The 14,800-nt window shown below is 40.6% G+C and overlaps 1 long non-coding RNA gene across 1 annotated transcript; it reads right to left on the bottom strand.

Annotated features, from left to right (window-relative positions):
- Positions 1–1,663: 1,663 nt before the first annotated feature.
- LOC142830286 (uncharacterized) lies at positions 1,664–8,080 on the bottom strand. The gene is made up of 3 exons (XR_012905436.1): positions 7,916–8,080; positions 2,667–2,827; positions 1,664–2,155 (listed from the first exon to the last, which is right to left on the bottom strand). It is a non-coding gene; the product is annotated as an uncharacterized LOC142830286 (long non-coding RNA).
- Between the last annotated feature and the right edge of the window lie 6,720 nt (positions 8,081–14,800).

Genomic DNA, 14,800 nt, shown 5'->3' with positions numbered 1-14,800 from the left:
GAAGTAAGGATGGCAGAGTATGATATTGTCACCCTTACTTCTGTGCTGCTCTCTGAAGAGCTGGGCCCTCAGTCAGCAGCCACCACTCTCTGCCCACCCCCCAGCTGTGAAGAGAACAGTGCAGGAGTAAGGGTGGCATGGTATGGTATTGCCACATTTTAGCACTGCTGCTGACATGGCCAGGTGCCTGGCCAACAGCTTCCATTCTCTGGCCACCCAGCTCTGAGGGTAACACAGAAGTAAGGGTGGTAATACCATGATCTGCTAAAATAGACTTACGGCCCTCTTTCCGCTTCCCTTTGTGTCAGAACCACAAACTGAGAAACACCGGTCTCCCCCATGAAATCTGTAGAGTATAGGGTAAAAGCAACAAAAGAACAGATTTACAGTGGGAGACCAGAATTCATGGTCTCAGATGTACTTTTCATGACTGCGAATTTGGTAGGGCCCTAACCCTGAAGGGAGTGCATTCTGGGCAGGGTTATTTGTATAACGTTAATGGTGAATGTTCTTGTGTAAGTTTGAGGGTTTTAAAATATTTTTAAACATAAATCTCTGGCGTAGTGAGTAGGACTGCATTTAATACAATGTTTCACCTTTAGCAATGCTACCTATTGACTTGTCGTAGTCATTTCAGTAGATACTTTATTTTTATTCCCTCATATTGTCATTGTATTTTGCTATGTTACTTTTAAGTGAAGCTGTTCCTGCCTCCATGGGAGTGTTTCATGCTTTCCTTGGAGCAATAAGTAAATCATTTTCCCTTATCTGCTATGCCTATTGCATGGTTAAGGCCACAGTTGTTCTACCAAGGCACCCTAACAGAGATATGTAGTCAGGCCCACCAACTGGAAGGGACAAAGGGCACAAATGCCATAGGACCCAGTGATTCAGACACTCAGGAGTCCTGGCCGCCACTGCTGCTATTACAGCAGTTGGAGTCCTGTGTGATGGGCTGCACAGGTTTGGGTGGCATTGAGGGCTGGTTGCCCCAGCCCCACCCCTTATGCCTGAGGCCCCACCCCTTCTAGGAGCAGGGAGTTCCTCCCACCTTTCCCCAGTGGCCCACTGAGGCTGTCGGTTTGCCTGTATATAGTACATAGCCAGGTGGAAGCACTGGCAACTATTCTATGAACAGAGTTACCGTAGACGGGTGATTAGAAGTTTCCCATGTATCCAGTACCACCACTGGGACCTAACCAGGATGTCCATTATCCTCAAAAACATCTGATGTCCAGGCATGAGGTGAGCACTTGCCTACTTCCAGAGTATCAGGGAAGGAAGAGACAATTACATCAATATCTTGAACCCCTGACTTGTGAAGATGAGAATTCTACTCAGGCTATGTCTACACTAGACTGTTCTTCTGGAAAATTTGCATAGCTTTTTCCGCTTCTTTTTTCGGAAGAGGCTTTTCTGATATTTGGCCCATCTACACTGGGCCAAATGTAGGAAAAAAGTCTTTTCGGAACATCCCTTCTTCATTGTATAGCGAGGTTTACAGGGATGCTGAAAATGCGCATCTGCTCTTCTGAAAAAAGTTTCCTGGACGCAGCAGAGTTTTTCGTGGATACCTGGAAAAACTCTGTAGTGTTGACATAGCCTAAGTGTTCCATCCTCTTTATTATAGTGACTCCAACACAAAAATTATTGTGCTCTCTGTTAGTCATACAAAACAGTACTCTTTCAATTGGGTTACTGCAGTGCTTTAGGTCTTTATTTCAGGATATTGTGGAGGGTAAACTAACCAGAAAGTACCCCATTTTGAGTCATCCCAGAAAAGGGGATTAAAAGAATATCTTTCAAGACAGCTAAAGTAACACTGAATCTGCCACAATTTAGTGTAATGTCATTTACTTACCTTGGAGCAATGCAGAAGTTATTACAATGACTTTGCACAGTTCAAATAGAAGTGAAAGTTACAATACAGCAGATTGGGGAGCATATGTCCATTCCTATTTTTCTGAAGCCAGCTCCAGTCCTTCTGTTATCATTAACTAGCCAAGAATTGCCTTTAGAGCACTCTGTGCAGCTCTTGCTTCATGCAACCCCAATGAGCTCTTCTCTGTGGGGTAACTGGCCTAGAAAAGGAGAATCCTGTATCTTGTACTATATGGAATTTCACCATAGAGCATCAATTCACCAACCAAGTATCCTATTAAAAATATAGAGATTAGTATCACTGGATCATCTTGCCTTATACATTCACTGTAACGTTGAGACACTGTGATTTTAGAGAGCTAATATTGTAAAAGACTTTCTGCTGAAGCTTGTCTAACCTTAAATAATTAAGAGAAATTAAAAAATACACACATTTTTCACACTACTAATTTCAGCTCTGGTCTAATCATGTTCTATTTCTAATGCAAAAATGCTAGCAGATTCATTCAGACTTAGTTACTTTGCTTTCTAATTTGAAACAAAACAACAATCCAATCAAGAATAAGTGTATAGTTAACACAGAAGAGCCCAGTACAACATATGTAATATACTGCTTCTACCTTACCTCCCAAAACTTCCACATTGGCAGACAACCTTAAAAGATTCAAGACTAAAAAAGCCTAACTTAATTGTGGCATTCATCACAAATCACCTCTATCTTCAATTAATAATTTTAATTAAGATAGAAAGGGAGAGAGCTAGTTTATTTTGAAAAAATAACCTACCTTTTTTCTGTAGTTCCCTCCTCCCCTCCCCCCGAAAATCCAGGTAATTTTATGCACATCTTTTTCCTGCTCCAAACAAACACTTCAATCCTCAATTTCCAAAATTAAGTTTTTGTGGCGATAGCCCAGGAGTCGTGAGGAGGCACTGCAGAATAATAAACCTGTTCACATAAATAACAGAGCAAAATAAGTTATATTATAGGTCAGAGTTTGGATGCAATCTTTCAAAATGGTTATTGCAAACATTAACTTAATCTATGTTTGAAAGCTAAGAAACTATCAGGATGAAAGCACATGACATAGGCTTAGGAATTCAATCACAAAAAAGTAAATAAATAAGATCTGAATTTATACTTAAGAACAGAGACAGAATCAGCAAACCAAATCTTCTAAAGCGAGGGATTCCACTGGGCCCATGCTGGCAAATGTTCAAAGATTTGAGTGAGTTAGAGGCAAATAAAGAGATACCCAAGAGGCACACCACAGCTAACTAGGAGTTGCAGGCTGGAAATAAAGCTTCATGTAATACTTGCACATAGAATGAGCCCAGTTCATTAAGGGACAGATCCTTTCCCAAGTGTATAACATTGCATAAGTGGCCTGAACCATATGGAGGCCGAAGGGAAATGGGATGAAGAAGTTGTCACCTCCTGGCTTCTGACAGCACAGCAGAGGTGCTCTCAGGCTGTTACAACTTTAGCCTCAGGGCTGTAGCAGTTCCCACAGCTCCTGTCCCTGCACTTTCTGAGGGCAAAAGTCAGTGGATTTGTTCAGCAGGAGATCCATCAGCCCAGTTCCAGTCCTTCTTTGGCTTCTCTGCCTCACCTAAGCAAGTGTGAATAGGAGGTCTCAGGTGAGCCAGGCTACGCGATGCAGTTGGGGAGGGAGAATCCAAATCCTAGCCTGCTTTTATGACTTTTAGTCCAGGGTATTCCTGTCATATTCCATAGTAAGAAACAAGGTTTCCAAACAAGAGTAAGTGAGGGCTAAATTCTCATTTTGTTGTATGCAGACTGCAGTATCCACACAGAGCCCCACTGTAATCAAACTGCCTGTATGCAATGAATTATAGGATTGGGGGTGAAATGCCTGATCCAGAGAGGGATTCAGTATCTGATGAGAACCTGTAATTCTCATTAATGAGTGTGTGAATTGAGAGTATTCGGCACCAAACAGGGGCCACTCAGCATCTCACAGGATTTGGACCTTAGATTAAAATTTGGTGCCCAGGCTGGGAACATGCTAATGAAGCACGGGATATTTAAATCCCGTGCTTCTTTGCAATTTCGGTCGCCCTCATTAGCCTCCCTAGTTCGAACTAGGGGGCTAGTGTAGACGTACCCTTAGTCCGCACCTACACAGCAGGCAATTATTTCAAAATAACGTAGAAATCCTGTCAAGCTGAAAGACTTTTTACACCAACACCTGTAACCCTCATTGTACGAGGAGTAAGGGAAGTCAGAGGAAGAGTGCTCTATTTCAAAATAGGTGCTGGGTAGATGCTCCCAGTTTTGAAATAAGCTATTTCGAAATAAGCTACGCAGTTGATGTAGCTCAATTTCTGTAGCTTATTTCAAGTTAAGCCCTGCTGTGTAAACGCACCTTTGCTTATTTTCACCAGGCTGTGGGAGGGAGTGGGGTCAGGGCTCAGGCTGGGGGTGGGATGAGGGAGGAGAGGGCCCTAGCAGGGAGTTTTGGTAGGGGAGAGGGTTCCCATATGGGTATGGGCTCTGAGTGGCACAATTCCTAGGGATGGAGGAAGTCTGTGCAGCTCCCAGGAAGCAGCGGGTTGTCCCTCCAGCTCCTAGACAGAAGAGTGGCCATGGAGCTCCATGCACAGCTCTCACCCTCAGGTGCCTGTCCCTCTGCAGCCAACTGGATTTGGAGCATCCAAGTCAGCAGTGCTGACTGGAGCTTCTAGGGTTCCTTTTTGACTGGATGTTTTGTCCAAAACCAGCTGCCGGAAAATCCTACCAAGTAGCCAAGTATTGGCCAGATGCATGGCAAAGGGGGGAACTCTGCTCTGAGGAATCTCTCCTCCTAGCCACTAATTCTGATTGAGTCACTCTGCATGGACTCCTTAGGTCCACTGGCTGAAGTAGCCTGTTTGGGGTTTTTAATATGTACTCTTCTCCTGCAAGGATCCTCCATGTCCACACTGTCCCTATATGTGCTCAGCCCAGCCCCATCTTTCCAATGGGAAGGCATGGCTCTTCATAAGCCACAGAAACTAAGGCTGGAATTATCACTGTCTACTAATGCAAGAAGGGGTATTTGGACAATCTCTTATGTGAAGGAGACAGCCTAAGATGTGCCTGGACTTGCTGGTTGAGGAACCGAACTGAAAGGTAGTTCTTTAAGCCAAAAGGTACCAGACTTCCATTGTCTCTTGTATGATATGAACTAAAATTACAGAACAGAAAATGGCAGGACATACAAACATAACTATACAGATGCACAAAAAAGACAGTTCTGTAGCTAGACCACCTACTCAGTGATGCACGGAATTCAAATTAAAATAGACACATAAAGACAGACCCAGAATGCTACAAAGTTGTTTGGGGAAAAAAAAAGAAAAATAAAGCCTAATTAGGCTAACACCTAATTTCTCAAGGGACATAACATACTACAAGCATAACATACAGTATATGAAATATTAAATTAGCAACTGCGAGTCTACCTGCACCGTAGTATAAGGGGATGTAATGCCCACATGTGGGGATACCTGCATGGCAAGCAAATTCTCTGGGGCTGTTTCTTACTCCTCCTTCTGCACAGGAGGGCAGGGAATCGGGAAAGCCTTGGAGGGAAAAGACTAGTATAGAATACTTGCTCCCTGGAGCAAGAGGAAAATAATCACCATTTGGCTTCTTCTCTGCTTGTAGAATAGCAAAGATACACACAGCCCCCTATTCTGTGCAGATTATAAGATGTCTACCATAGCATTGCCATAAGACAATATGCAGAGTGGAGACTATCAAACAGCAAATTTTGACAACTTTCATATGGAGTATTTGAGTTAAACGTCTAAAAGTAACATATCTTAGTCAACCATTATGTATATTTATAAAAATTGCATTGACCAAAAGGATCCTTACAGTCCCATATCCAAAATCCAGGACTGCATCATATCAGCATTAAACTAGAACATCCATGCAGTCAGCGGAATCAATGAAATCAGCTAGAGTCAGTGAAAGTTAATCATCTGGGAATTCTAAGTAAAGATTACCCACAGCAGCAAAAGAAAACTGATGCCCAGCCAGGCAAAAACCAAAGTCTAAATTTAAAAAAAGCCCAGAGCAGCAGCAAAGGCTGCCCAACCAGGCGTCAAAATAAGAGAGAGCAAAAAGAAATAGATGTTTGCTTTAACCACAAAGATATAAAGTGTAGAAAGTTTAAGCTTCCATCTGTAATCCAAACAGAAGAGCTTGTGCTTACTTTGTGCTACTATTACAAACAAGTCATGGATCAATACATTGCTTGTCCAACTTCACGCTACTTGCTGCTGCTTTGTATGCCTATCGAAAACCAGAAAATACAAAATCTCACCCATGTTTCTTCTGGAGAGTCTCAATACCTAATAGGTAATAACCCTCTCTTGCTTCCTCCAGATCTGTCCTCACATGTAAATAAGCAAAGCTCAATTTGCTTCATTTTCAGAACATCAGTTTGTTCTTCTGACAGAGTTCTGGGATCCCCACCAGGATCATTAACAAAGCCCATTCTTAAGTGGCTGGTGCTCAAGAACTCGGAACTTTGAAAGGTTTGAATTCACTTCCATTTGAAGAATCGAAAACCCCTCACTCTTCTGTCACTCACTGGACAACAAATAACCAGTCAAGAACCAACTTGAAGAGGTCAAATCCTTATTCTTATTTTGGGGCTAGAAATACAAGCTCTCTCTCAGTTTTTCCATGTCTGCTTCCATTTGCAGGATATACAAAGAGATTTTAAATTAAAAAATAATGATTTTGTGTAAAGTTCTTTTCTGAAGCCCCATTCAGATAACCCCGAAAAAGTATGGGAAAGCTTTGGGTCAGTTCTGGTCTTATCTGAGCCCATTTTCCCATCCATAATGCAAAACTAATATTATTACTGAATCAATACTACTGGAACATAATATAAAAAAGAAAAGGGGAACTAAAAAAGGAAACAAAAATTTACAGATGAAAGAAATAGTGCAAAGAGGCAGCCATTTTCTGATACTGTGAACTACTAATTATTTCCAACAGCAATAAAAAAAAAAACCCACAGCAAAATCCTGAAAGTATAGTGTAAGGAATTTGTAACTGAAAAGTGAACCACAAACACTAAAGAAGCAAAAAATTCAAATCTGCTCAGTAAATCAAAACAGTGATGCTGCAATCATAACATGCCTCCCTGTGCCTCAGTTAAAAAAAGCCACCATGCAAAATGGCAGATTTTATTCTTAACTGTGAATTTTTAGTTATATTATACCAAACCCTGAGCCCAGTAAAAATGTTAGGATTTGCCTACTTATTTCCATTACCTGTACTCCTATTTCCTCCCTTTTCTGTAATGATCTGGTTCAGTAATGCAATGTGCATGTAAAATTATTTCCTTTTCCCAGTAACCTGATATCCCATGACTGGAAGCATGGATGACTGGTCTCTTTTGTAAATTTCAGAACTTGAGATTGTAACCACACAGGCCACCAGTATTCAGGCCTATTTTTTTATTGTTTTGAGTGAACATCTACAGGCCTTTATTAGAAAGAAGTTATTCAAAACTATTATTCCCTAACATATAATCAAAACACATCCTTATATGGTTCTTGAACACACAACCTTTCTGTCTCAGTCAGAATGCGAAGCAAAGAGTTCAAACAACTAAGCCATAAAAAAGGGGGAAAAAAACAAGCACCATTGTCAGGGAATACATGCTGAACCAAGTTGCTCCTTACAAGCTTTTGCTGCCTTCAGACTATTACTTCCTGGCATGGGGTGGCTCTGTGGCAGAGTAGTCTCTGTTTCCCTGAGGTTCCCAGAAATAATCCACCCACAAAAAAGTCTTTAAAACAATATGCTCTCTCTTGGGGTCTAATTTATTAAAGATTGTCTGTCTCCAAAAGCAAGCCCCCACAGGTTTACAGTTTTCCACAGCCTTCCTTTCTAGGACATATGATTCAAGTGCCAACCTCCTGAGCCTGCAGGTCATCTCTTTAGATCTGTGTTCGTACAGCCCTTCTCCAGCAATTGTGTCCTATAAATACTAGCCCACAAACTCACCCCTTGAGATCAGGTTTTCACAGCACTGCTTAGAGGTAAAGTGTGTATTAGCTCCCTTCTTCCTCTCATCAGCTCCTCCAGCTCACTCTCTGATTTCATGCAAAGCCTGCTTGGGTCACATGACTCTCAAGTCACAGGAATTATGTTTCCCACTAGGGAAGCAGAGATGGTTGCCTCCTTTCTGGGGTTAAGACCTACTTGCCTTTAAAGGGCCCATCAATCTGTGATATTGTTTAAAAAGACAAACTGTGCTATCATATTGCAGAAACACCTCACCATGAAATGATGCCAGGAGTGAAAAAAAGAGTTAGAAAGAGAAGGTGCAAAGCATTGACAGAAAAGTTTTCTACCAGATATAACTTGCAGTGTCCCTTTCTAGTTACAATCACAATTTATGCTCATGTAACCAACTCTGAGGATAGGAGGTCTACACTACTAAGAACCGTCAGAAAAAGATACGGAAATTGTGAACTGCTTTTTCCACTTTTCTTTCAAAAGAGGCTTTTCAGAAATTTGGCCCGTGTACATGTGACCAAATTTTAGAAAAACCTCCTCTTTCAACATATCCCTTCTTCCTCATTAGGGTTGCCAGGTGTTCAGTTTTCACCTGGACATCCGGTATTTTTGGCCTCTGTCCAGTAAAAAAAAAAAAACAGAAAATACGGGACATGTAAAATGTCTGGTATTTTCTGTTTTTCTCAGATGGAAGGCTGGTGGGGACAGTCTTCCTCTGCGGCATCTAGCAGGGGCAGAGAGAGTGGGGAGCATAGGGATTTAAAGGCGCAGGCACTTTTTTTTAGCTCAACAAGTTTGGGCCCCATTTTTTTGGTTTTGCTCAACCAATTTACCCACCGTGTTCGCTATTTTTTGTGAAAATATCTGGCAACCCTATTCCTCATACACTGACAATTACAGGGATGGTGTTTTGTCCAGAGACAGCTAAGACTTCAAATTGCTTATCCAACAAGAAACTTTATTCTCCCCCCTGCCTCAATTTCCCTACTCCTGGGAAATTCATTCCTTAAATTAAATTAAAATGAAACACTACCATGACCATTTGAAGACATTTCTCTGCTTTCTGGCTGAAATCGCTGCACTAGGGTTTCATTTTTATTCTCATTTGTCTCTCACATGGACTTGTGTGTACAGTTTCATTCTTGTTTTAATTTAAGTTAAATTATAACTGTCATTCCCTACAAGGCAGCCAGATTCTCCTGCTCTATTCCCATTTAGCTCTCTACATCCTTCCCTTATACAGGTAGCTCCTAAGAATGATGGAATTTCATCCCCAGCCTCTATCATATCTTTTGCAGACGGGCGGAAGCCTGGAATCTTTAATCACTTATGTAGTAATTCCTGGCCGGGAAGAACCTAAGTTCCCAGGACAAGAAGAATATTTATTTGTTCAAAATTAGATTAATTCACATTTTCATGTTTTGGTTCAAACACGCAGATGGATGAGACAGTCTCTTGCTCAGCCCACCCTTCCTTCTGCTAATTTGCTTCAGACGTATTGTTCTGTGTGAAAAGACTTGCCTTACACACTTTATTAATAATAGAACAGTAAAATCTGTAAAAAAAAAAAACCCCACAAGTACTGTAGGCTTGTTGTGCATAAGTAACTACTGCCTCAAGCGCCTTTCTTTAAATATATGTATTATATATATTTTTCATTGGGGTTCCAGTCCCTTGTGGTTTTGTGCAATCTCTGAACCATTGCTAAAAGATCTACTTTATATTTATGTTCACTGAATTAATGCATAGTTTTTTCACAGCTTATTTTATACCTTTTATACCTCCTTTCAGTACATTTTACCATCTTGCTACAGTACTTAAAGAATTATTTGTAACCTACATATTTCAAATGGGATAAAGCTTAACAAGACAGAAAAAGAAGTAAAAGAAACACTAGCACCTTGAGATTGTAAAGTTATCTTGGTCAAAATCCAAGTCTAGTGACTGTTCAGTTGTTTATGTGAAAAGAGTTGCTTGGTTCTTACTGAAGAAGTGTCCGTGTCACAATCACCACCACCAGAATTTACAGAATCAAAAAGTAGACTATTCTCTAATGCCTGTATTGCAGTAGCACTCAGGAATTTTGTTCTTTAAGGTCTACAAGACGTGTATCAAGATATTATCCCTGTTCCAAACAGATTACTAGGAAAGAATATACCTGGCCTGCAGGCTTGTCCTCCTGCCACTTCAGGATTTTTCAAAAGCATATATATTATAACGATGATGTACACTCTCATTTTAATAGTCATGAGACATTACACAAAAAATTTGGTTCAATAGTTGCAAGATATCTAATTTTGATGTTTACCTTTTCCCCCTCTACCTTTCAGTGCAAATTTACTAAAATTATGAATGACTTTAAAAACTCCAAAAACTTTCTCATTCAACAATCTCAATACTGTTTTTATCAAAAACATTTTGTGTCTGTTGTTCCACAGGTTCAGTTTCAGTGACTTGCCACTTTGGGGTAAAAAATGTCCTCCAAAAATTCCCAACCAACTCTGTTTTCCACCACTGTTTCTGTTCTCTCTAATTTCCTTTGCATGATTTCTCTCTCCATACTGGTATTTGCAATTTCTTCCAATTACTTTTATTTTGTGAATTCCTTTTGTTAACGGTTCGTTGTTTCTTCCAGATCAATATAGTACATTTACTTTTTGGTATTTTGTTTTCTGTCCACATTACAACATATCCATTGACTTCAAATTAAATTCATTTTAAAAGTAATGTTTCATGAGATTCATTCACTATCCTTGTTGACAGTCGCTACAGAAGGGACAGTGACTCAGTGGAGATTGATTTATTCCTTTACTACTAAAGATGATTCCTAGATTTCTGATTCCATAGATTTCAAAGCCAGAAAAGACCATTGTGGACACCCTGTAGAACACCTAAAACTTCTCTGAAATAATTCCTAGACTATGTCTTTTAGAAAAATGAGATTTGAAGCCTTCTGCACAATGATAGGTAGATCTTTGAGACTAGCCACCACGGATGTACCTATTCTGTGGATGGAGTATTTCAAGTCTCTAAAACAGTTTATCACTTTTCACCACAAACATTAATCCCCGTCATTCCAGAACAGCTTTGTTAAAAGTAGAATTGCACCTGAGAGTCCGGCGGGACACAGCAAAAGTAGATGGGTGCTGTTTAGGAGGGGGGCCGGGCAGGATGACATGGAGATAAGAGAGAAAATTGGCAAATGGGATAAGTATGGACTGAAAGCCAACAGGTGTGGTGAACAAGATGGCGGATTAAATGCTAGATGCAGTGGGACGTGTGTGGAGAAGGATAGGCAGTCTGAAGGAAGAGTGTGTGTTGCTTTGCTAGGAAGGCCACAGCGATGTGGAGAGGCTTACATGGAAGGAAGTTCAAGAACCTAATGACCAAGGAGGAGTAAAAAGGTTTGGAGTGCAGGAAACTTCAAGTCAGGACTCAGAGTGATGCCATCAGGTATCACTGGGAGAGAACTAGAAGGTGAAAGAGTGAAGGGGAAGCAGAGAAAAAGTAAACCAGAGATAAGCATGAGGAAAAACTAGGTAAACTAGGAAGAGCAGCAGAGGTCAGAATGTTACAGTTCCCATGGGAATGCAGCAATCTTTTCATCTGAGGAGCTTTAGGGTAAAGATTTCAAGATGCAAAAAGAGAATCCACTCTCTGCTCTAATAACTAATCCAAGCACTTATAATACATGGAGTGCAAATAAGACAGAAGAAAAAGAAAATATTATTATTCACTCTTTTTAAACTGACAACATAGTTTGACACAAAGTTTGAGCAGGTGCTTACAAGAAAAGACTTATGGATATAAGTAATGGTAGCAATTCAGCATCTTCTACATCCAACCCTCAAAATCATGACTGATGCCATAACTAGCAACTCAGTGTTAACTTACACAAGCAAGACTTGACCTAATGATTAGAAAAGTCACTCTACATTTCTGATAGTTCAGAGTGCTTCATAATTTTGTCAATTTTATTTTTCTACACTAAATCCTAAAAATAAAAAGAGTGACAGGAAATATTGACTTTCTTTCTGTTTACTCTCTACATTAAGAATTTATGTAGGTTTCTTTTCTTTCTTAAATAAAAAGTGTTGTATACATTTTGGCAAAGTGTTGAGAAAAAGGAGCATTTATTTGGCATGCAATGAACAAGTTGGATTGATTCTCAGGGTGGAAGCTGGCTATACGAGTATTCTCAAGCAACACTTGTGGAATAAAGAATTGTTAGAATTGAATAAGGCAGAACTAGACCTTAATTGAACAAACAAAGGCGAAACAAACAGAGAATATTAGCCTCTGTACTTTGGAGCTAGCACTTGGCAGAGTCTATAGAAGATGCTGACTAGCACTAGTGCCAGACAATGAATAGAACTGTCTTTTAGGTCAGTAGTTGGGTATATGCTTACAGCAGGAGTGGGCAATAGAATGGCAGCAGTTTCCCAGGGTTATCCCTGGTGGGACGCTGTTTATATATTTACTTGCACAGCCACAGGTGCCAGCGATCATAGCTCCTGTTGGCCACAGATTTCTGTTCCTGGCCAATGGGAGTGACAGGAAGTGATGTGGACTGGGACACTGCTTCCCTCAACTCCCGTTGTCCGGGAAAGGTGATCAGCAGCCAGCGAGAGCAGCTATTGCTGGTACCTGTGACGGTGAAAATAAATATAATGGGGGCCCACCAGGAGCTAACCCTGGTGAACTGGATTCAGCCAGTGGGCCAGTATTTGCCCACCCTTGGCTTAAATAATTAATTATTTACCTTTGTCTATTCACAGAGAAGATGGATAGGTAGGAGTTGTTCCAATTTAATTATCACCCTTCCTCTATTATTTATTGTACATTAGCATGTACAGCCTACAGCTAACATCAGGGCCCTGTTATACTAGGCACAGCACAAACAAATGACTCTCTGCTGAGAGATGTTTACAATATATTTATTTATTTAAAATATTTTTACCTTGCCTCTCTATTTAAAATATTCAAGGTGGCTTACACATTTTTAAAACACAATATATATCAAAAGTAAAATAAAAGACCTGAGGGGAGGGCCATAAAACCTACTAAGACACATTGAGAGGAGGGATACATACACACATGTGTGTATAAACAAACACGACAGAAAGGAGAGCAAACAGAAGCACGGAGAGGAAAGTGACGTACTTAGTATCACACTGCAGGTCAGTGACAGAGTTGGGAAAAGCACTCAGACTTCCTTACTCTGTTTGAAATTAACACTGTTTTGGTCATAAATGAATGTTGGATACATGTCTTGGATATTTTTCACCACAGACACACGTATGATCAAAATTTCCCTTGCATGAACATTTATGAGCAGTGGTAAATCAAAACTTAGTGTCTAATTCACAAAAGTATCTGTTTTTTTTTAATCTGCCAGCAGCAGTGCACACAGATAAAACCTTAGACATACCAACAGCAGGAGCAGAGGTGATACCACAATTTACTAGTTCAAGTTTGGTTCAGGTGTAGGATCCTGGAAGAGGGCAACCCCAGAGGTTGCACACACAAACTACATATTTGTGACCAAGAAGCATGTCTACTGTGGGCTATTAGTCATGTATTAAATTCATACCTACAGAATCCACTATTATTATTCCTAGTTCACTGATGGGAAACTGAAGCGTGGCGTGTACTTCCCCATCCTATCCAAGGAATGTCACATGGGAAGTCTGTAGCAAAGGCCAGGAACTGCATTCATATAACCCGAGTGTGCGTCTACACTGCAGTGGTTTTTCCAGAATAACAGCTGTTATTCTGAAAAAAAAATACTAGTGTCCACACTGCAATTGCGCTATTTCGACAGACAGTCAAAATAATGGAGGGCTTTTTCTGACGGCTTTAAACCTAATTCTATGAGGAAGAAGCCTTTTTCCGAAAAAGCTTTTTTGGAAAAAAGCATGTGTAGAGAAGAGGTTCTCAAATATGAGTTTGGTATTGAGCTCATGCAAGACCATGAAGGAAGCCTGCAAAAACTACTGCAGAAACTGCAGCATGGCAGTACGGGGCCATTGCATGCCAACAGGCAGCTCCAGCTCCATGGCAAGGAGAGTGCTATGGTGTCCAAAGTGGAAATGCTTTGTTGTTCCTCAGAGAGATAGGCAATCAAGCAGAAAAACCTGAAAAACAGTTGTCCAGGTGGGTCCTGTTGAGCTCAGATAGCCTCAGGCAGCAGCACCTGGAATCAACTGCTGACCTGATGTCCTGCCTGAACTGGTTCCAGATGGCCTTAAATATGAGAAAGCATCCAATCAGTGTGGAAGCTCTCTTTCGAAATATCAAATAGCTATTTTCTTGTGCTTTTTGTGTGGGGATGCTCTATTTCAAAATAAGCTCTTCTGGAAGATCTCTTCCGGAAAAGCTTATTCCAAAAGAAGCTTGCAGTGTAGATGCCCCCTGAGTTTCAGCCAGTGCCTTGCACACTAATCTTCCTCTGATGGAAAATACAAAGAATGAACACTGAAATGCAAAGGTTGCACGGGTCACTTGCCTGCTAAAGTAGCTGAGGCCCTTTGCTTGCTCTGTTGTGAAGTAATCCGATAAAAGAATGGGAAGCGGGCTGAGATGGCATTTCTCAAAAAGCACAAAAATAAGATTCCCGGTTTATTTGAGGTAGGTGGGAATGTATGACTTTCCAATCAGTGCAACCTGTGATGTTACAGTGAAATGTAGTTTCCAATATACGAGTCCTTGAATAACTTTCTAACAGCAGTATTAGCAAATATACTGCTTCTTTTCCTTGGCTGTTTGCAGTACTCACACATAATTTTGCTCTTAGTGGACTGCAATGAAAATTAAATTAGTGATAGAGTCCAATAGGCTCAGTCAATCAACCCCTAAAATATTTTCCTC

This window comes from Pelodiscus sinensis, chromosome 7, assembly GCF_049634645.1.
Source record: "Pelodiscus sinensis isolate JC-2024 chromosome 7, ASM4963464v1, whole genome shotgun sequence".
NCBI lineage: Eukaryota > Metazoa > Chordata > Testudines > Trionychidae > Pelodiscus > Pelodiscus sinensis.
This window is presented reverse-complemented; position numbering and strand designations above follow the sequence as displayed.